This window comes from Zosterops lateralis (assembly GCF_965231275.1).
Source record: "Zosterops lateralis genome assembly, chromosome: 3".
Taxonomy (NCBI): Eukaryota; Metazoa; Chordata; class Aves; order Passeriformes; family Zosteropidae; genus Zosterops; species Zosterops lateralis.
In genome coordinates, this window is record NC_139764.1 from 78,923,442 (window position 1) to 78,950,481 (window position 27,040).

The 27,040-nt window shown below is 38.5% G+C and overlaps 1 long non-coding RNA gene across 1 annotated transcript in view; it reads left to right on the top strand.

Moving 5' to 3' along the window:
- Positions 1 to 1,133: 1,133 nt before the first annotated feature.
- The window catches only part of LOC310907351, an 83,599-nt gene continuing 57,692 nt past the window's right edge, over positions 1,134 to 27,040 (top strand). Inside the window, exons 1-2 of the long non-coding RNA XR_014589608.1 lie at positions 1,134 to 1,239; positions 16,847 to 17,041. This is a non-coding gene — a long non-coding RNA (uncharacterized lncRNA). The remainder of the gene's footprint in view (positions 1,240 to 16,846; positions 17,042 to 27,040) is intronic.

A 27,040-nucleotide genomic window follows, 5' to 3' on the forward strand; every position in this document is an offset into this window, starting at 1 on the left:
AAGAAGACAGGATCTCCATAAGACAATCAAGGTAATGAGATAGGATTTGCAACAAGTCTGAGCTTGTTCTCCTTGAGGGCTTCTTATTATTCCACCAGCAACATGCCCTTAGGTGCTTTTTTACATTCCAACTGTTGATGCTTTTAGTAAATTCCTAATCTAGCAGAGAAATTACAGTGTCTTGTATGAAAGGATGCATTTAGCAAGATACCAATGTGGAATTATTTTATTTTATTTTATTTTCAATTTTCCCCTAAAAGCCCCTGGTTTACAGTTTCCAAGAACCTACTTTGGCTTCTGGAAGTGCTCTGTTTTGCCACATAGCAATATCAGAGAATAATATGTAATAGACTTACCATAATAGTAATTTCAAATTTTGCATTGCAAGAACAAAGGGGGGACGATACGAATTTATATGTGTTCTAAATACCTGATTAGAATAAACCCCTGCAACTGCTTTTAGATACCTCATCTCCTTGCCTCTTTGTAAAGAAATCTTGAAGATAAGGAAATTGGGAATATTTTGGAAAATTTTTGGCTTGAGAGGTAAAACATTGAAAGCAAATTTATCTGAAGGCACTGGGAGACACCACAGATCTTTTCTGATGTGAGGTTCTTGGATTTCCAGATATTAACTCTTTTTATTTCCTCATTTATCAGTAGCTGAATCATCTATTACTCTTGGGAGTTCACTCTTCCACTTGCCATCCAAAACATAAAAAAGAAGCTGTTCAGAAGAAGATTATGACACAGACTTCCTGCCATCACAGCTATGTGCTAGCTTCTCCTGCCATCACAGCTATGTGCTAGCTTCAGCAGGGCTGCTGGCTGTTGCACTCAAAACACGCTGACATTTGCTGGTGCCTCTGTGAACAACTGGCATGATTTGTGATCTGCTCTTTGGGCAGGTGAATGGCAGGAAAATGCAGGCAGTGCACTTAGCTGGTAGGCGCCTGTCCTCGCAATCCAAATCCCTGGCTGATATAGGATAGACAGTGTATTGCCATTTCTGCCCTCTTGGCTGCTGCTACCACCACCTTCTTAGTTATTTATTTTTAGCTGGGGCTGAGAGGAAAGTAGCAAAGCAAGTTACACAGCAGATTCAGATATAGTTTGCTACCAGACTGTTTCTTGGAGTTTGTCATGTTCAGTATCACTTGTGGATTGCTATCTTGCAGCATAAGAAAGGAAGGAAGGAAATGAAGGAAAGTCAGAGGATATTAGAAGCATCAGCACCAGGTTTTGATTCTTTGCAGCGTTACACTAATGGATAAGTAAAATGCATTTAAATTTCATTCACATTCAATGTACGTGGGTGGAGAATGTAGTAATTTGTTTACAAGATTATTTTGCATGTAACTGCCTTTCTTGGACAGAACTTTTTATGTGTGGAAATCAAAAACCAAAACCAAAGAGAGAGAGGAGAAACAAAAGGAAATATGAACATGTGCCCTGCCCTGCTTCTTGAGCTTTTTTTAACACTTATCAAGGAAAGGGCTGACTTCGAGCTGTTTGCCTGCAAATCTGCAAAATATTGTTGATTTCACTGAATCTGCATCAAAATTTGGGATTCTATGTGCCATGAGATGATTGAAGCTCACAAACATTGGCTCAGCTTCAGAGTCTCAGAGTATGAAATACAGAAGTCCTATTAGGAACGAGCCTCTAAGGACAAACTGAAAGTACACAACAGCAGAACTCTTGCTGGGGAGGGAGTCACTATTTCCTCCTTAATGTTATGGTGAGAGCCCTGAAATGGCTGAAGCCTCTGGGAGTAGGAAGCTTGCTATTGACATCTATTGATGAAGAAGAGAAAAGCAGCTCAGTCTGCCCTGAGAGCACCACATATCAGAGGAAGGATAGGGCTGGAAGCCCTGAGTGAGCACCAGCTGAGGAACAAAGGGAGAAAAATTAACCTACCCTAAACTTTTTTTTAAAAAACCTCATTTTCTAAAAGAGCTTCTGTGTAGTGATCTGTTCTAAGAATCAGTTTACTTTGTAAAGATCAGATCATAAAAATCTGCAATTTACAGTTAGCTATATGAGTTGAGTGATTTTTCCTGTAAGCTATGCCGTTTTTATCCTCTTTAGGTCACCAGCTGTTGTCTTAAAAAGTTATACAATATGGTAGCACTACTTTTCTGTTTTCTACCAGAAATTAAAATCATTTAATAACCATCACTGTGACTCCCCAGCGCTTATGGTATTATCATTTAATGGCTACACACATACATAAATCCCACCTTTCATTGTGTATGCCCATGCATGAGCAGGGGATCATTTTCACATGTAATTATTTGCTATATTTCCCTCATTACTAAGTGTGCGTTTAGTCCATTTGCCAATTTTTCAGCTTTTGAAGAAGAAATATAGAAAGGAATTGCCATCAGGTTTCCATTTCTAGTGTTTCAGTTTGCCTTATGTTATAAAATCCTTTGATACATATAAATATGTTTTCATATGCATGCAAAAAATTATTTTCAAAGTACAGCACGGTTCTGCAGACAAGGAAAACTGCCTGAACATGCTTCCAAACATGATCCCAACACAGTTCCAGTGTGTTTGTCTGCAGCTTTCCTCAAAGTTAGAGTTCAGTCTTCTGCAAAGTTCACTCTTCTGAAAGTTAGCCCTAACTTTTTTGAAAGGAACAAACAGATCCCAACAACAACAGCAAAACCAAGCTTGAATGTATTAAACAGCTATTTAAACCCTCAAACAATATGGGCTTTCTTGTGCATCAGCAGGGAGCTAAGCTTTCCCCAACAACGCTCTGTGATGGATGGCCGTGCATTTGTGTCAGCCCAGATGGCAGGTCCAGCACCTCTAAGGAGGGTCATGCATTTTTCCCGTTTGTACTAGGCTTGGAAAAGTTGGAAGGAAGGAAGAAAGCTTCTCAGATCATGTGAGAGAAGGCTTAGTGCACTGCTCTGCTACCTCAGGCTCTGCCCCATTAAAGGACAAAACCCTGCCACCTGAACTCAGGAAGAGCACAGATAAAAGACAAGAGGTGCAGGGGGCATATGTGCAATTAGCAAATCCATAGAGCAGCCAGAAGCCCAGATTGTTCCCTGACACCTACTCCCAGTTGTTTGGGATTTTTTTCTGTATCTAATGATGCTTCACCAGTTTTCCAATGCTAAATAAAAAGGAGTAAGTACCAACAGCTCAAGCAAAGCCTTCTCTTGAAACTCTTGCAGCAGATTTTGGGAAGACTTAAATCTGCACAAATCCCAGCATGAAAACAATGGTAAGCCCCACTCATCATATTCATCCCAGGTTTTTTCCACATGTCAGTCTTCCACCTCACATAGAGCCATGTGATTGCATTAGTCAGCAAAGCAAACTGCATGAACAAATTAGGATGTTCAAAGCACTAAATAATTGAATCATATCACCTCTTCTGTACTGGCAAAGTAAAGACATTCAAATACAAAATTATTTTGTTTTGTATGAGTCAAAACACAAGTTTGATAAGCACAAGCATCAAGTAATGTTTTGCTTTGCTGTTAAACCTTCAGACCTCTTTCAAATAATGAGAAACTATCAACTCTGAGAGGCAGACATATTCCTTGACAGGTGCTGCACTGTGATGTGGACAGAAGTTAACAAACTCTTTACCTCTTCTTGATCCCCTCTGTGAACACCATCAGTTTTATATCTGGACAGAACTGTAGGTTTCTGTCTATGTGGTGTTATAACTAGACATTGAAATACGACAAAAGTACTTGAGCCACCTATGACCTTGTATGCAACACTGAAAATCAAATGTCCTCTGTTTATTCCATTAGCAAAAGAAGATAACTGCCTTTTTATTAAAACTTGGCAATCTGTTTCATATTAATATAAACACTGAAAAGAGGAGTATAAATTCTTAGTGTGCAATGCTCCAAATGTACATTTGATTAAAATGATGCCTCTTCAGAGAAGGAGACTGTATTTATATATATTGGATAGAGCACTTATATTTTTTGGCAGGCCCACATATAGAATTTGCATGTTAATATGCCAGTATGGATACGCTCTTTTCAAGTAGCACACATCAGAACTCATATTGTTTTCCTTTGGGTCCCTACCACAACATCACTGACTGCAGGGGGTAGATGAGGCTTTTAAGAGAACCTAGGAATACAACACTGTTGAGCTTCACAACTTCTAAAATTCATTAACCACCAGCATGTGTAAAATTTCATAACACTTGAAACATTTAACACCCATGCCCATGAGGATGGAAACCTAGGAAAGGATAAGAAAAAAAGTCTCAGGCATGTCTCTCAGCTAAATCTACAGATCATAAATTCGCAATGCATTTCATCGTCATTCATGCTACCGACCAAGCAAAAAAACTCTTACCTGGAGACTGGCAGACTTCATCCTATGGCATGTTTACGAGGCATCACTTTTTTAGTTCTATTAATCCTTCTCCTTAAAAATCTGAAAATTTATACTTGGAGTTTGTCTGCTATTTCTGAAGACAAGAGGACTCCAGAAATTTGAAAACACTGGGTATAGTATATTATACCTTTCTTTACTACATGGCCCTGTTAAAACTTTCTGTTTTATTTCCTAAGATTTTCAGCAATAATAATAATAATAGTAAGAAGAAAAACACTTCTAGATATCCACATATGATTTTCATGTAGGTTTGGCCACAAGAGGGTTTTTAAAATTGTTGTCTTTAAAAAAGTAACACTTAAAACTCTCAAAATGTTCCCCATGTGCTTCAGACTGGAAATGACTAGCCTCAAAAACAGTTGAGCAAGATTTACTTTGCAGAATAAGATTTTCCCATCAAGAGAGATCTGAAGAAAAGTGATTTAGATAGATATACTCAGAATTAAATAATGAAGTTGGCTGTATCATGCAGGTGCCTCTGAAATTGTCAGCTTTGGACAGCATCACCCATGCCTGTGAAATTTGTGATCATATGAGACTTAGGGGCACTGGCAGGAGTGAGTGCTCCCTTGTGTGGTTCCAGGTGCCCATCCTGAGTGCTGAACAGCAAGAGTCAGCACAGGGCACTGCTCACAGGCACAGAGTACCTTCCACTGCAAGACACTATTAGGAGCAGCATTTGAGAGATATAGTCTGAAGGCTATAGTTTGTTAGAGAAAAGCAGTAAAACTCTCTGGAAGTTGGTCAGGCGAAGGAAAGGAATTCCTCAGTATATTTGAGGGATAAACAGAATGGATTTTTTTTTTTTTTCTTTTTTTTTCTTTTTTTTTTTTTTTTTCTTTTTTTTTCTTTTTTGCAATATGTGCTTGCAGTCAATCCTGAAAAGCTTCTATTCCATTTGATTGTACGGGGCTCTGATCAACTTAATCTAGTTGAAGAAGTTTCTGCTCATTGGAGGAGTGTTGGACTGGATGATCTTTAAAGGTCCCTTCAGATCCAAATCCATCTATGAGTCTATGATTCTATTTAAGAAATAGATGAGATAAAGTATTCAGATGATTATGAACTAGGTGTTGGACTTTAAAAAGGAATCCAGTCTCCATATGCAGGTAGAGAAATTTCCAGCATTGTCCCATGGGAGAGAGAGGTTGCAAAGCTCAGTGGTTACAAGTCCCTCCCTTCAATAAGTAGGCACCTGGCTGGGGGCTGCAAGGAGTCACCGATGACCACCTGCACACCTGGCATCCATAGACAGTTCCCCAAACCCAGCACCTGAGAAAACAGGCAGTATCTGCCAGCCCTTCCTATCTTTTGGTAGTGTTCCAGTATTACAGTCCTTGGCCATGAAGCAGAGAATTGAATGGGAGGTATCAGTGCCCTGCTCAGTCTTGATGAGCTCAAGTTTCCATTTCCCATGAAAGCATCTTAATCACAAATAGGGAGGTGCTGTATAAATGTGAACAGCTTCTGAATGACAGGAATGGAGATTTTGGACCTTAATCTGCTTGACTCTGGCTGCAATTCATAAATCTTTGAAGGAGAGGGGAGAGATGAACCCAGAGTCCCCTACCCAGCAAGGGTCTATGCACATTGCTGGCCATATGGGGATGCTGCTTGAGTATCTGGGGTCAGATTGGGGCAAGAAGGACAGACAGCACAGCTCTTCAGGGACCTCCCACAAAATTACTTCTGTCCCTGTGAGATGTCAGGATGAATTGCTGCTCACAGTAGATTGTGCAGCTGTTCAAACTCTGATTGTGCTGCCCTCTGGGTGCTTGGAGCTTGGCTCTCTCTCACACTGAACATGCCTCTGAGCAAGAAATTCCCAGATAATAGTAGTTAGATAACATGCCAAAGTAGCTGATACTATTTTTTAAAAGGTTTTATCCCTCTTCCCCTCCCTTAATCTAGGGGTTGACATCTTAGATATTGAGCTGCTTGGGGCAAGGCCCATGTGGTCCTATTTTCAGACCATACCCAGCACATTATAGGCCTGATGCAAGCCAAACATGTTATTGTGAGTCAGTATTGGAAAAAGGTTGTTAAGGGCAATACCTTTCTGAGGTTGCCAGGCAGGCTGTGGGGGCTGCTGGATGATACACAGTGGATTTGCTTCCTTCTGCCTGAATGCCTCCTTCTCATTTCAGTTGTTGGGAAAGTGGCCACTCCACTGAAGATACTTGCTGCATGATTTCATGCCTGTGACACTTTATCAGAGGGTTTATCTCCTCCCATCTCCTTAAGACTGGAAGAAAAAGTGATCACTGGCTTCTTCCTAGTAATTCTTCCTTCTTTTGAACATCCTGGCAATGGCAGATTAATTTTCTGTGTGCTCTTTATGTAGTTCCAGGCTGTGGTTAATATGAAAGCCTCTATGTATATAGCACATTCTATTCTGCTTGGCTTTGTTTACAGGTCTCTGACCTACTTTTGCCATGCAGATCTGGGATCCATTGCATCTTATAGGTTATTGTGTGAAAAAATTAAAAAATAATGGTATAAAAGCCAGTGAAAGGGCCTCAGATTAATTCTTATTTCTCCTTAGTTTATTGCTGTTTGTGTAGCTCATCAAGAATAAGCTACTTCCCAAATAAAGAATTAGGGACTGACCATTAAGCTGCATAGGGATGTTCTATGAAGTGTTGATCTGGTACCTTAAACTCATCCTAGTTAGGAAAAAAAAAAAATAAAAAATATATATATATATATAAAATGTATTTAAACCATTTACTTCCAGGAAATACAGAGTAATCCATGGAATTATTCAGGTATTTATTATTCAGGTATTTATTATGCCCTTTCCACAGATCTGTTGAATATGATGGCCACAGCCACTGGAGTATATATGAGTTTCTCAAAAAATGGTATATGAGCCTAGTTTATTTCTGTGGTTACAGCCTTATAAATTTATTTCTGTGAAACCATTTAAATTTTTTAAAATATATATATACTTGATATCCCAAGGCAAGGCCAATGCTGCACTGTGTATACTGGAATAGATCACAGAGTAAATAGAGAAAAAATGAAAATAAAATTCCAGCTGAAATTCTTGTCCAGGAATAGTCTACCCAGATTTAAAGGTTACAAAATGCCAAAACCAAAGAAGTCTTTTCAACACTAATCTTATTTTCAAATTATTAATGTCTTTCCAATCATAACATTGGTTTAAAAATAATAATAATATTTACCATCTACTGAGTGCCAGGAATTAAACTCTTTGGGATATTCATTTTTAGTTCCTAAGTGACACATGGCAAGATAATATTACTTTCCTGGATTTTCTGTGCTTGGGCTGGGGTCTCAAATGGGTCTGCATTCTCCAAATCTTTGAGAGCTGTCTTTGCAATGTGCCAAAACCTTGTAACTCTCTGTTGCTGCTACTTATTGCCACTGTTTAAATTGGTCATTAGCACATAATAGAAGCAAAGTAGAGGAAAAAGACAGTCTAGATGTGAGGTCAGAAATAAATATGCACCCTGGACAACATCTGTAATGTGTTTTTTTTCCCTTTTAACTATTACTTACATAGTTTCTTTGTAAAATGTGTCTCACTTTTGCTGCCCAAATTCACTGTGAAACAACATGAGATTCTCAGAGATGGTGTTTTGGGAACATGTATAGCATTGCCAGGAACCAGGAGTGTGGAACTAGGAGAGTCTTGCATAACTACAGGTGACTTCCATGTGTATGGACATGACCTTGCAAGAAATCCCTGAATTCTGCTTGTCCATATCATGCTTGTCCATACTTTTCTGGACAGTAAAAACAGAGAATAAATGTATTACACTTGTCAAAGATGAGAAATGTTAATGAGGAAATCCTCTTGGAGTGAAAACTTGAAAAAAAATCCTTCCTGTGGATTTTGCAACATAGCTTTTAGTTATTCTTTGACTGGTTCCAAAGCTAGCAAAGCAGCTATTCCTGGCTGCAGTCAAAGCAAGCCAAATTTCACCAGAAAATTATTTGGCTTATGCTATTTTTGAGAATGGCAGTTAAATGGAGAGGAAATTCACACACATCCTTGTGAAACAATATCCAGTGTGAAAATCATAAGTAAATTAGAGAAAATTTACTGAACAAGCTGTTTCTTTCTACATTAAGCACTATTACTCATGGGGTTTTTGATTTTAAATATCATGGTCATACTTGTGCTTTCAGAGTTAATGGTGAATCCTGTTGTACACATGAGAAAAAAATGAGTAATCAAACATCTTCAGAGAAAGCATTGATAATTTTAGCACGGCCTGATTTTTATAGTAGTGTTGATTTTTTCTTCTTTAGTTTTGTATGTTCAGTTATAAAGCTTTAAAGTGCTGCTGAATGGAACCTCAGTTTGGTATATTTCTATGATTGTATCTTTACATAAAAATCTTAAATTACCATGTTTTGAGAGGGTAATGGTACTTCCAGAAGGTACAGAAATAAGCTCTTCTTTGCCACCCAGGCAGCCAGTTGCTGAGCTGACCTGCCACTCCGACTGAATGGGCTGTCCTGAAAGCTGAAGAAATTCATTACAGTTTGGATACTTGAGCAGTGTCAAGTGATCTCAGTTCCTGAAGCTGGAGATGATGTGAGGAGTGATTAGCACAGCACTTGTCCAAGACACAGCAAGGGTTATTGCCATCCTTATGGTCAGCAACTGCACAAACATGAAATGGGCTGAGTTTGTGGAAGTTGGTTTCCACAAATTATTTGAAGTGTGGGGCTACCCCCAGGCTCTATTTATTATTCCAGTTCTTGGTGTAACACTGATGAAAAACTCTGTTTACATTAAGCTGTTCCCATTATTGGGACAGCATTATAGCCATTTTCCCCAGTGCTGCCTTTGCCGCAAAGTGCTGGCAAAATGTGACGTTATGACAACTTTGTTTAAAAATATTCAGCTTAAGATGAGGAGCTGTATTAGTTCTGTAAACTCCTTGGTGTTTTAAAAACACAAACTTGCATGTCTGTCACCTTCTGAGCCTAAACACTCCTGCCATAGGATCTAAGGCAAATAAATATTTGTCCATTTTGTGTTAGAAGTTTGGCGAGGCTGGGAGCAGAGAGGAGCAGCAGAGGGCAGCGCCAATGGCCCCATCCAGCCATGGGCTTTCTCAACATGGCCATGCAGCTCAGGAGAGCCTTGGATGAAAACTCCTCTCTTGGATCCCCTTTGTGATGGAATATGGATAGGCCTGGCCTGCTGAGTCCCTACTTTCATTGTGAGCAGCACTGTAGTCAGATAAAGATGTACAAAGAAACCCATTTAGACAGGCTTTATTACCCTGGTTGCCTGGAGTACCCTCCTCCCTGTGATGGCAATAGGCTTGGCAGCCAGGGAAAAAAAAGGAAGTTCAGAGAGATTTTACTGGTTTGTTGTCACTGTCAATAAGTTATAGCTTTGTTTTTAATAGCCAGCCTCTGGGTAGCACTGCCCAGCAGACATCTGAGTAGGCACTTTTCACGGAGGCGGCAGATGGATGACTGGGGATTACATAACCCACCAGGGCTGCCAGGCCCTGCGCAGACCCACATGTGACGCATTAAGCAAAGTCTTGAATAAGCCCATGAAAAGTGCAGGCTTGCAGATTCGGGGCCGGCTGGAAATTCTGCCAGAGGGTTGCTGTGCCCTGTGCCCTGTGCCGAGCCACGCCGCTGCACCCAGAATGGATGCAGAGGCACCCTGGCCACCTGTGCAGGCTGTGCTGGGGAGACAGATGTGTCTGTTTGTCCCTGTGGAAGTGGCCACCCTTTGCCTTTGCTGGGAACACAGCCACATCTGGCCCCTCTAGGGATGTGGCTGCATGTGAGCTTCCCTGAGGAGACAGCCATACTTATGCCTCTTACTGGGACCAGCAGGTTTATGAACAAGCAGAGGAGAAACTATTTGGTGAGGGAATGGCCCCCCGAGGCAACTAGGGGAAAAGAGAATGGCAGTGCATGAACAGGAATTTTTTTGAGGGGCACTCCTTGTCTGCTTAGAAAGGGACATGCAGCTCTCCAGGAAAGAAGCAAAACAGAGTGTTGCTCTTGGCATTTTCTGAACTTTTTTCACCTGGAAAGCCTGTTGCAGCAGCCTGTGCAGTGACAACTGTCTCTCTGCTGGGGACTACCAGCTCCCTGCTAGAATGGTGTGAGGGCTTCAGGAAGGATGGGAGCCTAGGTGTGAGCACCGCAGGTGTAGCAGGGTTGAATATCTCTTGGTTAAAATAATAAATCAGATCTCAGAATGAAAAAAAATTAATTAAGATCATTGTGTATGTTCACGTTCCAAACATACCTGATATCAAAACCTAGGTCTTACAGAGTCATAAAATCACATAGAATTATAGAACAGTGTAAACTGGAAGGGACCTGAAAAGGTCACCTAATCCAAACTGTTTGGAATGATCAGGGACATCTTCAACCAGATCAGGTTTCTCTAGAGCCCTACCCAGCCTTGAATATTTCTGGGGATGGATACTATCTCTTCCAGTATTTTACCACCCTCTATATCAGAGTCTTTAGGTATCAAAATAGTTTGTGAAGGAGAGCAGAGAGGAGCTGGCAGGAGGAGACTTTTCAGAGAAGCTCTGGCAGTCCTGTTACTGCAGTTTAATGACTACTCCTTGAACTAGGAGCAGTAACAACTGTGGGCTCAGAAGTGACTACACTCTTGGTTTGATAGTAACCCTACCTACTGAACAAGAAACTCTGAGAGGGAAGGCATCTTGTGCTTTTCTCTGAACTCAAGGCAAGTGTTAAAACTTGGATGTAACATAGAATACTCAGATAACACGCTGAGGATGGTGATAGAGGAAAATGACCAAACAAATTCAGCTAAAGTACAGGACAGAGGCTTGGCTAACAAGTTGTGTTGGACCACAACTACAGCATCATACTACAGAGAGTTCTGCATGTGTGTTTTAATGAGGATACAAACCAATGACTCACCCAGTGCTTTGTGCTGTAAGTTGCTAGATCACGAACATGGCACAGCTCAGTTTCCAACTAAGAAACACTTCATTCAGCAGTTAAGTGGGTTGTTATCTGGCAGTCATTATATATGTGATTTACAAGGAACATACAGATCTCCATTACCAGTGTGAAAGACCACCAATATAAAATACAGCAAATGGGATTTTTATCTTTCAGCACACAGCAAGAGTGGATGCATGAGCACACTTTTCAGGCTGTATGCAATCAATCTAGTGTAAGACATTATCTCCAAAACAGACTAAACTTAGGACTGCTTTATACGACTTCTTACCTTTAAATATATTTGACAATCTGCTCCCCTGATATCTTGAAAGTTTTCTATGGCCAGTACAACATGTTCATTATGAACATTAAATGGTTACGGATGGAATGGGACATGGTTATGTCAGAGGAAACTACTGACAGGATAAGGAGCAAACATTTAACAAAAATCAGAGTCTGTTTCTATTTTGTATTTTAAATCAGCTTCAATGATCTCTCAAGATGAGAGATATGTGCACAGACTAGAAAAGCTGGCAAGAAGTGAATGAATACTCCTAAACAGACACGAGGAAACTGTAAAAAAAGGGAAGTTAAAAAACAAACAGAATTTAGCAGTAACTGTATATCTTTCATATTTTACAAAGTTGTGTTGTAACAAGGAAGAATCTGAGAGCAGAAAAAGAAAACAAAATGTCTTAAACTTTGCATCTGGAGCAGATATGAGTATCCTTAAAGCAAATAATTTCTAGGGCTGGTTTTCAGAAAGTACAAAGCTTCTTAATTGTAATCAGGAAGCCGTAATCAGTATAAAATTTGGACTAGCAGTACTCTCCCTCAGCCTTAGAGCACATGAACAATCAAGAGACTCACAGACCTGCTGGGCACCCTGACTGGGAAGGGAGAACTCAATGACACTTGGATCATTTCATTCACTTAGGTGGGCTCCAATCTGGCAAGCACTTAGGATGTAATGATTAAGGCTGTGTAAACAAATGGGAAATTGTATCCTTGCTAATATTTAGTATTTTTTCTCAAACGGAATTTGAAAAAAACTACATTGAATAAGACATTTAGTTTAAACCAAACATAATCTCAGGTGCATACAAGGAAATTATAGGAAACATTGCATACGAGTCAGAATAATTATTATTTATTTATTTTCTACAAAAATCAAACCAGGAAAAATATTTTCACAGACAAAGCTGTTAAACATTCAAACCTGCAAATAGATTTGGGATGACCAAAACCATATGTTCTGGAGTTCCCTGAAGCTTTTTTTCCTCCAGTTCTTGTGCCTAACTTTGCAAATACAGGCAGTTTACTTGAAGGCAGCAGGGCTATTCTGACCTAAAAAAATGCCAAGTATTTGCAATATGCAGCCTTTACATGTGTGTTTCAATCCATCTTGGGAATTTAGAGTCCATCTTGTTGTGAGTAATCACATGGATATTAAGAGAAGGATTTTATATGAACATCGCCTTCTGGTTTTGCTCTGTTAATTGATAATAAATGCTCTCTGTTTGCCAACATAACAGTGTGAACTCAGAAGCAAATGGATTTAAATTAGGAATGAATTTTTGTTTATATGCTTATGTCTCACACAGATTTTTAAATTTGTCTAATGTCAGAGCAGGAAATTAATGTGTCCTATGATCTCAGTGTTGTGTATTTATAACTTGGGTTAAAGGTGGCATCATAAACCTCCAGAAAGTCCTTGTATACAGAAAAAACAATGAGGGGGAGAAGACTGCTGACCTCTCATTCACATCAAGAACATTCAACCATAAAATCAAAGGTTCATATCAGTGATTTTTGTAAGTGAAAAAATTCCCTATTGGCGAATCTGTGATGAGAAATGCATTGCTCCTGTCTTGGAGATAAGAAGTTTGTATGTCAAAATCCTTTTCAACTGTGGGGATTTGGGGAACAATGATTTTATAAACACCCTTTCCACAAAAACTAGTGAAGGAGAAGGGAAGAAGAAAAAAGAGTTTCTTCCCAAATCACCTACAAGGATAAGGGCAGTTTCTTTTCTGCCTTTTAAGGGGACAGGTCTTGGGACTCTGTTACTGAGAACTCAGGGTCTTCCACCCCTTGTTTCAGTAGCAGAAGGAAAAAAAATCTTTCCCTGGGAAATTCAGCAATGTTATGTATATGTGTGGGCCCCTTCCACTGCTCTCCAGGAATGACCTGTCCCACTGCTTCCCCATGCACTCTTCTCATTCTCCCATTTTTCCCAAACTTAAGAAGTCTGGAAATAATTAGGAAATCTAGTCAGCTCTCTAGCACTATATAATTCAATTTACTACTCTGTGTGTGAAAATTTGAGCTCAAGGCAGTGTTTATCTGTTATAAAAATGTGTTCTTGCAGGGGAAAAAAATCCTTCCTGGTTACTTGTGGCTTATATCTAGTTGCTTAAATCATTAAAATCACAAGATTAATGATTACAAGCTACAATTTTTGCCATTGCTGTTTCAGTGTACACAATGATTTATTTTTTGGAGCATGAAACATAAAAAAATACAGTAGAAGGTACTTTTGCAGAGTCTTCACCATCATCCAGTCCAGATTTGAGAACAACAGTGTGAGAATAGCCTCACTGTGTCAGCATGTATCAAGATGATAGATTCTTCACTGAGCTTGAAGAATAATATAAATAAGGTGCGAAGTTAAGAAGCAATGCTACCTCACAATTTTTTTAGTCTCATACTGCTAACAATATAAATGCTTGAAATGGGAGTATTTGCTTTTTAAATAAACGTGCTCTGTCATGATTTTCTCTTTTTCATAGAATTTTGAATATCTGCTGTTTGTTCAGCATTAGAACTGGGACCATAGGAATGGTAGAGCTTGCTAATACAGAGGAGCATATAAAGATGTAAACAGCTTGTTTAGATGGGGCTATACATAGGCATTTTTCTGCTTTTCTGGCTTAGAAAACCACATTTTTTTAGGGTAGTATATTCTGCCCCACCCATCTCTGGTCATGGTTGGCCTTGTGTCAAGATTGCCCTCACTGGCTATATCTACATGAGCAACTGAATTATAAGGGATCTGGAGGCTGTGAGGTGAGCTGTCACAGAGCACCCACAGCCACATTACTGAGATCTTGCAGGGAATGATCTCTGCCTCATGCTGACTCTCACTGCTACAGAGAACTAGCTGAAACCATGCCTAGCACCATGCTAACCATTTAAAATATAGACTATTGCATTTATATAATTATATAAAATATAATCTATTGCATTTATTTTTGTAGTTAATAAATTGATACTTAATTTTTGACACCTGATGTCAAGATTGTTGGGTGCACAGAAGGAATATTTCTTTTATATGCATCTTCATAACCTTTTTGAAGTGCAGGACTGGTAAGGCAGTTGAGATGTGTATAGAGAGTAGCAGAAACAGCCAGTTAAAAGTGCATGGAGCAGTGTTTCCTTGCTCAAGTTGCCTGGGGTTTGCAGAGATGTGTAGAGGTTGATCTTCCACTGCAGGCTCATGCAGCATGTGGAGGTAGAGTGAAGCACTTCAAAATACAAATACTTACTGGATATGGCTCTCTTAAAGCCATAGATACTAAATTTCCAAAGAAATCGTGACTAACAAGAACAACCTTCAACTCTTTCTGCTTGGTTAGTCAACCTTTGTTGTATGACTTGTAAAACTATTAAGACATATACATGATGATTAAAAAAAATAATTGTGTCCAATTGTCACTTTTTACACCTTTCTGTTTAACTTAAGGTATTTTGTCTCCAGAAGTGACAGAGTATTTGACAATATAATTTCAGGTAGTTTGGTTACAGAACAAAAAGGTGGGTTCTGGATAATCTGCACTTTTCACTCTCATTCAGTACCACTGTGGCCTCTTTATCATTGCTGCAATATGAACAATGATATATCTGTCTGACCATGGACTTTCTTTCTAAGAGCTGGACAAGATAAAGATCTTTACTGTGAAGGGGTAGCTAGGAGAAGATGATAACCCTACCTACTGGGATTATTCAGTGACTGATTTATTATTGCCTAACCAAGATTTTAAGGAGCTGTAAGCCATACCAAAAATTAGCTGGGAATATTAAAGTCCTGATAGGAATCATAAGCAATCCAGGGTTTTATAAGCTATACAGGTACTCTCTTTGCAGGGAGACACAGGCTCTCTTCTAATAAGGGAACTTTCTCTGTGCCTTACTTCTATTTCCTACACCCTCAAATATAAAGATTTCAGAGCATAGCGCAAGCATGACACCAACACCTCCAGACATCAAACCCACCCTTCTATCACCACTGCAGTTTTTCTGGGGTGCTGAGTAATATCCAGCATTCTAGGAAGGGTCATTAATGTGAGACGGTCTGTGTTTCAATCACCTGCCTATCAATCAAATTCCTGAAGGCCAGAGTTCAATTAATTGATGACACCCTTGAGGCAACCTAAGCAGTTAACAAGTCAGTGAGACTTGGTAGAAAAACAAGCAGTAAGTTAAAAAAAAACCCACCAACAAAACGTCCCATAACTCTCTTTTGCCATTTTACCTCCCTCTGACTTGTCTTTCCATCACTGCCCCAAACTTATAAAGACAATGCATACTTTTCATGCAAAAAGCATGGACTAGACACAGAAAAACAAGACATATTTTAAACCCAGACATCCTCCATGCCACAGATAGATAGATTCATGATCTTGAAAATGCCAAAGAGAAATAATCAGAGTTTATTGCAGTCCTAATAGTTAATTTCACTGTTTTCTTTTCTTCTTAGCTACTTTAAATTATTTCTCTGTAGTTCACAAAGTTTCAGTGAGGTGTATTTCAAGTCCCCTTTGTATAGAATTTTCTTTGTGTTGCTTTGATTTAAATGATTGGCTTTTTGACTTTTGATAAACTCTGAGGTGGAAGTTTCCGTCACTTACATGACACTCCCAAAATACTCTGAACTATGTAAAGACTTTTCCCAAATACAGAATAATTTTCTTTTGTGGTAATAAATCAGACAAAAATGGTTTTAACAACAAACAAATCTAAAACAGTGAAATTACCTTGGTTTAATCAAGCAGTTTGTATTGTCCTTACCAAAGTGAACTTGCATGTTGATACAACATAGATATATGTAGAACCTAATGTTTTTATTTTATGTAAATGTATTTAAATAACTCATTTGGCTTAATTATGCACCAGTTTTGACCAGGCTTTTCTTTTAGCTGAAAAGTAAGGTTTTGTTGGAGTAACAGATTTTGATATTACCTTATGTTAAAGTTCCCCAAACTCACTAGTTTCTCCAGCAATGTATAACCATACTGGATGACTTTGCCTGACAAGTTTCAAGCATAAGTAAATCTGACAGACCTGTCCTGGTCTGAAAATGTATGATGAAAAGTGAATTTGGCAAGTTTTCCATAATTATGTTTTTATTAATGCTTTGAGCACCTCTAATCTGTGCAGCAAATACAATTATGCTGTCAGTTTGCTTCACCTAAGGCTTTGGTCCTCACCAGTGGTTTGTTTCTGGCTTTAGGTTGCTGAGGGAGGATGGAGCGGTGTCTCTTTTCCATGTGGAGTCAACTGTTTCAAGAGAAAGGGAATGCAAGTTTCTAGTACCTCTTGCTGAGTGAGACCTGAAACAGACCTGCAGCATGAACATCAGAATATACAAAATCTGTTTGGGATGGTTTGCAGCATGGGTTTTATTTACAACAGCATGAAGCAATGTGTAAGTGGGGGGCCAGGGGGTTCGGGGCGGGATCTGGGAGATGCCAGACATTTTCCTCAGCAGCAAATCCCATGCAGAATCCCTGATCTCACTTTGTTCAGTTGAGCTGTGTGGAGGGACCATGTTTTTGAGTAGAAAGCAATACTAAATATTCTGAAAACTGACTCTGTGAGACTAAGCTATTGATCTGTAGAACTAAATGGACATACACATTTTGGATAAAGATGTTTATTATAGCAACATTATAACTTTGCAGTTTTGCAAATCTGACTACAACAGGATGAATTTTGAAGAACACATATATTATTATTTGGATTCATTGAGACATCTTGTGTCCCCTTCAGTCAGCAGTTTAAAGCCAGTTGCTACTCTTCTGGTCCCTTATATGTATTACGTGCTTTAAAAGCTCTCCTTCCAAGAATGAGAGAGAAACCCTAAAGGTCATCAGAAATCAACTTGGAAGATCCTTTCATAGAAGATGGTATTGGATGGTGGCAGCAGCAGGTAAAGTACAGTTGGGATGTGTTAAGTTTAAAGTAGTCCTTAACTCACAAGACAGCTTCAGTGCTCTGCTTTATTTTAGCTCTCCATAACTTTCTATATGATGCTGAGATTCTGGAGAAAAACAGAATTCTAAAAGCATACACTTGTCTAAGAAGCCACACCCAGCTTTCTTGTTTTTAATCTAATTTCTTATGGGACGTCTTCCCTTATAATTGCTGCTGATTGCACCACATTTATTTTCAAATAATTGTCAGCAATTAAAATATGCCAGGAAGATTCTTCAGAGAAATGAAAAAAAGATAACAGGAAGCATATATGGATATTTGGACACAAGAAAAGGGAGACCTGGAAAGGAAAAACTTCTAAGCATGCAAATGATCAGCTGGGTTGGAGTCCAACATTCATTCTGGATAAGGCTTACTAGGCAAACACCAGTTATTTCCTGGACAGGAAGCTCAAAATCTGGAGCCAGGGCAAACGTTTCTGTACTACTGCAGAAGTAGGTAAGTATACAAATAAACTTACCACAAGTTCTTGGATCTTTGCAAGAGCATCCATGGAAGGAAGGTGGTGTCTTTTGTGGAGTTAGAGACAGGCTGCAGCCAAAATGCAGTTAAAGGGACTGGGATTTTCTCAACTCTAACAAAAGACCAGTGCTTTTAAAAAACTTATTAGATCAGAGTGAAAATTATCAATAGGTTTAAAAAAAAAACCCCATTGCCCTGGCTTTCAAAAAAGTTCCATTGTTCTGACAAAATTTGCTGGAGGCTTACAAAGCTGTAAAATTGAAGAGAAAATTCAGGAAAGCAAAAATTCTCCATCAGTCAAATCTGGCACAATCAAATGATGGCGACAAGGCCAAGTGTTTGTATAACACATGCCATGGCTGTCACAGATCCTGAGAGGAGTGCTGGCAGGTCACCACATGACAGCCATGGACCAAAACCCCTTCTCTCTGAATGATACATGTATGCATTAGTGATTGTAAGCAAGAACAAGGAGATTTCTGTAGTGTTTCAAAAACTTTGTGAATACTTCAATGATACGTATTGCTTTGTGCCAGATAACTTTACAAAAACCTTATCAATAGAAGAGATATAGTACAGGGCTTAGAAATGCTAAATGTTTCTGCAATATGTAAACCTTCTCCATTCTCCCTTTCAGTAATACAAAGAGAAATAAAATTCTTACATCTTCAAAATAATGAAAAAAAAAAAAATCCTGGACCGAAATACAGTGAGATTTTCTTTTCCTGGCTTTCTCGGGGTCACACATTTTTACGGGGCAGAAGATCTCACAAGCTTGGTAGTGCACCAGATGCTGGAGTCTGCTTCTGATTCAGATCAAAATCATTGAGTTAAGTCCAGATCTCAAGTTGAGAAACGGCAGGTTTGCTTTCTCTGACAGTTTTGAATGTTTTCAGTATTCTATCCCTACTTGTAAAGAGACTGTCTTAGGTACTGACAGCACAAAATTGAATACAATGAACCAATTGTTTCCTATTTTTTAATTTTTAAAAAATATTTTTATTCAATTATGAAGTCATCTGTTCTTACCAGTCAGCTAATTTACTGATGTAAAGGATGAAATGATCAGCTAAATTTTCAGATGTCTCTCCCTGCAAGACTGGCACCTCTAACTCACAAACTATTTGACCTTCATATGGTAATGTATCACTGTTGCTGTTGGGAAGACAGCAATGAAAAATTTATTTCTTGGTTTCCATAGTGTGATTATTAAAGCTTGTACATTGGTTTAATTCAGGTAGCTTCTGCATGCATCATACTGCTCTCTAGTCATTCTCTTTTCCCTGTTATTAGAAAGGGAGTTTCTTCAGCAAGGTATTTTAAAGAGCTGTTTAATTTGGGCTCTATCACATTTTCCATTTATTATTTGTATGTGAGTCCTATGTTCCATTGTTTCAGCTTCATAGGCCAGTAAATAACATATTTGAAGATAAGTATTTGCGGAAGGGCCATTCCCACCCAGTACCACTTTCTGGAAATGTAGGTCAGAGTTCTCTGTGAAAACTGTAGGTGAACCAGTATCCCTGACTCACCATCCCATTAAACATATAGAGCAGGAGTCTTGACCATGAAAAGAAAACCAAAATCCTTCCTGAGGTTTTCTAGTACAGTTTCATTTTAAAAGCACCTGTACTAAATAATTGTTTTCTGGTTTAGTTTGTGTGGTGCAAGTATTGACATTGTATTCACTTTCTCAGTAGTGACAGCCAAATATACTTTTCTGTTCATTATAATGAAAAAAATGTTACTGCCACAGATATCAATCATGTCTCTGTACATTGTATTTCAAATCAATTTGTGCTTTCTTATATAGTGGAAGAAGGGATTATTTGAATAACTGTCCATTTATCATTCCCATTTTCCCTTTTTTTCAACTAGGACACATACTAACTTATGCTATGCATATTGTTTGTTTTACAGTTCACTCATACTGCCAAAGTTTTATTCGCTTTTAGAGAGTTCAAAGGTAGATTTTCTTGGCACTGTGGAAAATTGAACCTAAAAAGTAACAAAGGTTTTTTTTCTTTGAGTCTTTGTTACCCCAAGCAATATGTGTTTCTGCATTCAACCAAAACAAAACTACAACAGAAGGGAACTTCTTGTGGATAAACCAAGGCATAAGTAATCTTCCTGCCACAGCAAGGAGTTAAACTGAAGCAGGACTTGCTTATGGGACAGAACCTTTTTCAGCTGCACCTTTGAGCTTTGGCAGGCTGAGTTACACAAAGAAACCTGCGTGTGTCTCCAGCAAGACGTGGTCATTTTGAAGCAAGTTTTTTTCTGCAAATGGGCAAAAGTGCTGGGAACAGTAAGGTGTAACATGCAGGAAAAAGGGTTTCTCAGATTCATAAATCACGTCAATGCGGTTTAATATTTTTCCTATGTATATTATTTATAAGCTAATTAATCCCATCTGTTCCATTAAAAATGCTTTTCCTTGGCTTCAGAAACAAAAACAAAAAAAACAAAACAAAACAAAACAAAACAAAACAAAACAAAAAAAAAAGGATCCTTGATTTTAAATTAATCTTGAATTTTGGTTTTGAAACATGCTTAATTGTCTGGAAGCCTTTTCTTTATTTCTAGTTGTTTTTCCTCCTTCTCCCACTAGTATGGCAGAGTTTAATTTTTTAGAGGAATTTCTTCCTTTCTTTTGCGTCTAACTTTTAGTTAATTTACATAATTTTTTGCTTTTAATATTCTAGCTTCCTTTTTTTAAAATTTCATTTTAACAAAAAAAAGTTTGTAAGAAGAGATCCAACAAAAGAGGGGAAAAAGAGGTGTGTTTCTTTCTAATTATGGGGAGTATTGTTTCCTTAAAAAGATATTATTTCCTTATTTTAATGTTTTGTACATTTATCAGTAGCAAAAGGGAACAAAACTACAGGCTTTAAATACAAAGATATGTGATCACGGGACTGTTCTGATATTTCATTAAAAAATTACAGATTAATATTTCATTGCCATTATTTCCCATTTTAAACAGATTTGTCACAATCCTTAAATAATTATAAGGGTATATAAAGCAGCAATTAGGGTACAGCTATACCAGCGCCCACATATTTGCATTAAAGCATTAGCCAAAGTACTAAAAAATATTCTGTACCTTTTCAGATGCCGCTCAAAGACTATTCTGAAATTATTGAAAGGCTATTCTGAGAATTAAAAAAAAGAGCAAGCTTATTCCCCATTTCTGTTTGAAGAAATTAATGTCTGTCTCTGCCTTACAAAGAAGTGAAAAAGCAGATGGTGCTCTTTTATCTCGTGGCCTATTTGCTGACCACTAGAAAGAGTGCTGGAGGTGGAATGCTCTGCTGTCCCTTAATGCGCTGCCGATAGCGAGGTGTTATCTCAGAGCTGCCTCTCAACCTCTACCCCGTCACATTAGCCAAGATCAGCAATGCAGCGTGCACTGTCAGTCCCCGAGGTTAAACACTCTGCCACTGCTGAAAGGCCTTTCTCAGTTAGGGGCCACAACTGTGAACTTTCTCATGAGCACAGAGACTTTTAGGACCAACCTGCCCTTTCTAATCTAGACTGAAGCTTTCTGTAACATGGCTGGTGCTCAATGCAGCTGACGACAGCCATCAGAACTGATCTGATTTCCCAGAGCCTTTCCTTGTCTTACAGTGGTTTTTTGCTGGGATGTATGGTAACATTTTAAATAAGCCCTTCGGGATGGATTCAGGGAAAGGTTGAAGATCCAATTGCACAAGAACTTAGGGAAGGCTTTTCAGTTCAAGGAAACACCCAGTCCCCCTAACCTGTTTACAGGAAGAAAAATATTTTGAATTTCCTGACCCTTTGATTTTCATGGTTGATGTGTTTCACTCGGGGACCCAATTGTCCAAAATTCAAAAGCATATATGGGTATCCAGCTTAGCACTGTGAATCCTATACCTTGTGTCACATCCCATGGTGCCTGAATCTGTGGATTTTTTCTGCCCCTCTCTGGATAAAATTGCTGTGGTTGTTATCCAGTTGTGCTCAGCAGATTGTAGTCTGAAAAGTCAAGGTTATGTCAGCTAGGAAAAGTACGAAGTGCTTAGATTCAAATTAAGGTTTGTTCAAACATGAAGTTGTCTTGCACAGGAATGATACAAGAGGAGATATTTTTGATGGGAGGCTAGCTGGATTCAGCAATGCTTTTGCTAGCATTCCTCCTCACAAGAAATACTAATGTGGAGCTGGATAGCTTCAGACTCCATGTTTTGCTCTCTCAGGGGTGATAGTAATGTCAGCATTTAAGGCAGACTTCTGACACTGCAACAGGATAAAGTAGCTTCATAAGGACTGGAAGCTCTTCCTTCTATGTTTTGGACAATGGCTCAGATAAATACTATTCATGTTTTTAAAGAATTGAATGCAAAGGTTGAATTCTTGGTAGGTATTCATTTCAGTGTGCTTGATTTTTCTATTCCATAGAGAGAAAATTTATTCTATAAAAGGTGTCACAGCAGCAGTCCTCTCTGTCCTCTCCTAAAGCTGGTCCACAGAATAGATAAAAACTTGTCTTTCACTCTCCTTGTATTATTTTCTTCCCCTCCATTCCTTTCCTACAAACATACATCCAGCCAACATTTCATAAATTGTGCTCTGGAAGACATAAAGGTTGTTTCTCCCAGTGGTGAACACTTTGTTGTCCAAATGATATTATCAGTCACATTTGCAGAACAATTTTATTTGAATTGCATCTGTTTGATGTATAATATTGCACTCTTCATTTTGCCAAAGGTAGAGCACTGAAAGGAAGAAAAAACAATAAAGAATGTAACCTCTGTGGGAAAAACAATGAGTAAGAAGGTGCCACTTTCAGAAAGTCGCCTTTGCAGGCAAATTAATACTACTTTAAAAGCCAGTTATATTTCCCTGTAGGCCTAAAAGAAATGTGTGTGATAGTTGAATTTTGCAAGACCAAGAATTTTTCAGCAAGTGAAATAGACAAATACCTACTACTAAATTGCTGTCCAACTCATTTCCCATTAATTTCTTGTCCTGATAAAAATGTTTTTATTTTACCAGGCTGTAGCTGTTTAGACACTTTCCATAAGCCAGAGAGTTTGAGATGCCCTGTTATTGCTGGTATTTTAGCACTTCCTTCCTACTACCATAATAGCAGAGTCTGTAAGGTTCCTTGTTAAGAGACGACCGCCAGATACTGACAGAGTGCAGAACTCAGCCCCAGGCTTCCCAAGCTTGTTCCCTTATTACTGAAGCAGAATGGAAGCTGTGAATTCACAAAGATTTACTTGGATAATGCTAATGCAGCTTGAGTGATAAACTTTAAAATGGAATGATTGTCACTCAATGCACTGGAAATAAAAGAGCACAGTGCATGTCCCACTTTCCTCTTAAAGCAATTGCCATCAGATTTTCTTCTTGCAAACAGGAAAGAAAAGATTCCTTCTCTTATGCCACCTCACATATCATGCCAGATCCCATAAACGACTTCCCCTTTTGCCTGTTGGGACTTAGCCTTAAATGCATTGATTAATATGAAGTAAAATGTAATGGAATTGTCCCTAACTTCACATGAAAGGCTGACCTTGATTCTCTTTGATTTATGGTGTTAAAGAAGGTTGTAGCTGACTGCAAGGCCTTGTCATTAGAGATCTCCATCTATGTTTTGGTCGTCCACTAAACAAGTGAACTTGAGAACAAAAGTCGTTCATCTATGGAAAAGTATGGGATAAGGCTCTTGCACTTAAAGGATACGGTCTATGTATGTCCATAATTTCTTCCCACTCACAAGTTAAAATCCACCTCCTCACACACTCCTGTCATGTGCTAGTGCTGGGATGGATTTAGAGCAACGTTTTACCTGCATGCACTCCAGTCTCCAAAGGCCCACAGAAAAAGAGGTAACATCAAAAAATAAGTAACTCTTCCTTTATGGATGATGGGATACCAGAAGATTAATTTATTTGGTGTTTTTGCATAAAGTATGGCATGGTTTTGTACAAAGTATGGTATAAAATATGTGAACTGTGAATCTGAAAGAGTCTACATCCTGGTTTGAAACCAAAACCTCTTAGAATAAAAGGACAGCAAGTAGTAAAAAGGCAGAATAGCAAGCATTAAAATCATGTATTGGCAGGTATCTTGTAAGTCTAAAACCTGTGTCAGCAGTTTGCCTGAAATGCATATTGGTAGTAATTAATAACTGATTACTTCCCTGGTGACTAAATTTTTTAAGTGACTAGCAGTATCTAAAACATTCCTTACTTTTAGTTTGCATGCCTTCCACACTCCTTTCCTAGAATGGTGATATAAAACAAAGCTGAGAGGCCAAAATATGTAAAGCCGTTTTCAAGATGCTCCACAGGCAGGTACATTACTTTAACTGGAAGGGTTAAGTAACATTGTTGCTCAAGGATATTGGCTGATTGAGAGTGGAGTGTGATGGTTTAATTAAGTTCTCGTGGGAGACATCAGCCACAATTCACTTTTGTCAGCTGTGAAATACATAATTGGCTTAGCTGAGAGGTTTTATTTTGGAAAACCTTCTTCCTTATTCATTCCCTGATCTGGATAATGAGGTTGACCAGCTTGTAGAAACAGAAGGAAAAAAAAAAACATTTATTTACTGTCTACTGTAAAAGTCTTTGATTATTTTCCTCAGATGAGCAAGTTTTAGGAGAGGTTGTAATTCATCATATGACTCAAAAGAGGATCCTTTACATGTCATGAGCAGCTTGATCAGACCCTAACATTCTGTGACTTAATATGAAAAATGTTCTGTATTTATCCTACCAGACCACCAGCAGTGTTATGTTCAGAACATACAGAAGAAAATGCATGATGCCTTCCTGAGCAACATCTCTCTTCTCTTCTGTGGAGAGGTTCAGGTGGAGAGGGTTGTGGGATGGTTAAAGACTTCTAATGACTCAAATAAGATAAGGAACGGGGTTTCTAAATTTCAGTAGAGGGTTTTATTGTCCAGTCTTACTCCATACTTTAAAAGGGACAGTAAATAAAAGGCAGCAAGATCATGGCAAGCTCACTCATTGTAGATGACTCCTTACCTTCTGCCTAATGGTAGTGAGGGCCAAGGTGATATACAGTCACTGAATCTCATTTTGTATTTTCAATTTAAAAGGTTTTCTTGAAGATCTGGATGTACAGTTGCCTGCTCAGAGGGACTGGATCAGAGAAGAAAAAAGAATTGTCTCTGCCAAACTTGTGACTTGATTTGTAATACTTTAAAAAGAGCAATCCATTATAGACTACAGTCATCAGAAGGGGCTGAAAGAATTATCTGCTGGTTGAGGGTTGGGGGTTTTTCTTCCTTTTTAATGCAGGGTGTTTGGTACAAGATTGTTAAGCATTTTTAGATGAGCACTGGACAGAGTGACTCAGGCTGCCACTGAACTTCATCCATCTCCTCATTTACACCAGCAAATACTGCTGCCCTCCTGTCTCACAGAATAAAAGGCAAGCATACAGATTCCTGCACTATTTACACAGAGAAGTCAGAGGTGTGACAAGACCTTGGAACTGGCATCTTGCCAGGGGAATGCTCTTCCCAATGACCTAGAAGGCATGGTTCCACAGTATCCTTATCTCTCTCACTTCAGTAAATTTGAGGGTGACAAAGTAGCCCTGCAACTTTTAGAGTGGCAGTAGCGGGTAGCCCATAATGACTTGGCTTTCAGTGGCAATGGGATTCTTAACTTTTCTAACATTCTGTACTAATGGAAGTCTGTAGTCTAAGTAAAACGCAGCTTTTCTCCAGGAGATATCTGTATCTATCTGTAGTGAATTTGGAGCCACTAGTTGCATAAAAGGAAGTTTAAAGCATCACAAAGCCTCCTCTAATGCCCTTCTTAATATTCCCTTTGTCGTAGCTTTGGAGATTTTTTTACATTTCAATTTTAGTTCCTTCTTTTCACCTCTGCAGCATGGCTAGATTTGCCATGAAATTTCAGGATGATACATTCATCACATTTACAAATTAGGTATTGGGTGGAAACAAACCCATTTCTCCAATAATAACATTTTCATGGTTGTAATATGCCTTGAGCAGTACCATTGACTCATTCATGATTCCAGACGGAATCATCAGGGAAAATGGAAGCTACTTATTTAAGTCTTGGATTTGATCCTTGGTATCTTCTATCTTGTGAAAGATGCTCTAGAAATACAAAGCTGCAACATTACTTGTCTCACAGATTCAACAAAGCAGGACGATTTCCCTACTTAGTAATACACAAATGCTCAGCCACTGAAGCCAAGCAATACTTTTAGAGATGTAAACATCTGCTATATACAATATAACAGAAGTATTACAATATCTGTGTAGTATATATATATAAAACACCCCCAGTGCCTTATTGACAAGGAGGACATATGTCCTTCCTTGGCTGTAATTCTGCTCTTGTTGAGCAGCACTTTATTTTAGACATGGGCCAGCTGCAAACAGAAAGACTTTCTGTGATATGTCTATTATTCTGATTGAGAGTGGCAAAATCTAATTCAGAAGGAGAAAGTGTTTTATGAAGTTCAACAAGAAAAAAAAGGATAAATGTTTTTTAAAGAAAAATACTCCTATTTTAGCTATAAAGAAACTACTTTTTCACAGTATTTTATTTAATTTCAGTAAGATGCAGCAGTGGACATGATTCTATTTATCTTAATTTCATTTTTAATATGTTGTCTAAACTTCCTTTAAATATGGAGGAGATAAACTTCCTTAGTTCCTAAAGCTATAAATTAAAGTAGCAAGAATCCTTTAGTGTTTGTAGTTAAAGTTTACATCCTAACTAATTTAAAAGAATTTCAGATTTAAATAGGGATTTATAACACAAGCACAGAGTGTGAGATGCCATTCCCAGCCAAAACTTGCAGCATTTGTTCATAACAGCAGAGCCAAGTGGACGGAGTGGTGTAAAATATCTTCGCTCTGTTTTACTAATTACTACACGTCTGCCAAAGATACAAGCAGAGAGATAGGACTTCAAGGGATGTG